Source organism: Tupaia chinensis, unplaced genomic scaffold, assembly GCF_000334495.1.
Source record: "Tupaia chinensis unplaced genomic scaffold, TupChi_1.0 Scaffold143644_1, whole genome shotgun sequence".
Classification (NCBI taxonomy): Eukaryota; Metazoa; Chordata; class Mammalia; order Scandentia; family Tupaiidae; genus Tupaia; species Tupaia belangeri.
The window spans coordinates 94,783-95,265 of NW_006203492.1; positions in this window are offsets into that span (position 1 = coordinate 94,783).

Here is a 483-nt window from a genome sequence, read left to right on the forward strand (position 1 = left end):
TGTGTAATCCTGTCTCATGATCCACACGGCCCAGCCAGGCCTGTGACAGGCACACAGTGGGGACAGAGCGATGTCTATCTGCAAGGCAAAACCTCCGCACCTTTCAGCGCGAGATCTGCACCCTCACCTCCCCTCCCGCTTATGGAAGCCGGGACTCTGGCTGGGGCTGAGGTTCTTTGCAGCCTGGCCTTGTGCCTGCACCTGCGACCCTCTTCCTGTCTGCTCCTTGCACTGAGTTACCTGCCCGCCCCCTCCCCTGCTCCAGTGCACGCCTGCACACAGAGGCAAGGGACCCCCTCTCTCCATCAGCATCTCCCCTGCCCGTGCCTCTGTATTGACATCGCAGCTCACCATGGGGGACCCCGAAAAGAGGCAAAGGGGTGCCCCCCAGGGCGGCGATGGAGAGGGGGGCCGGCGCGTGGGAGGGCGACCGGCGAGGGGGGGGGACCGCGGCTGTCCCTCCGCCCTGTCTGCGGCGGGAGC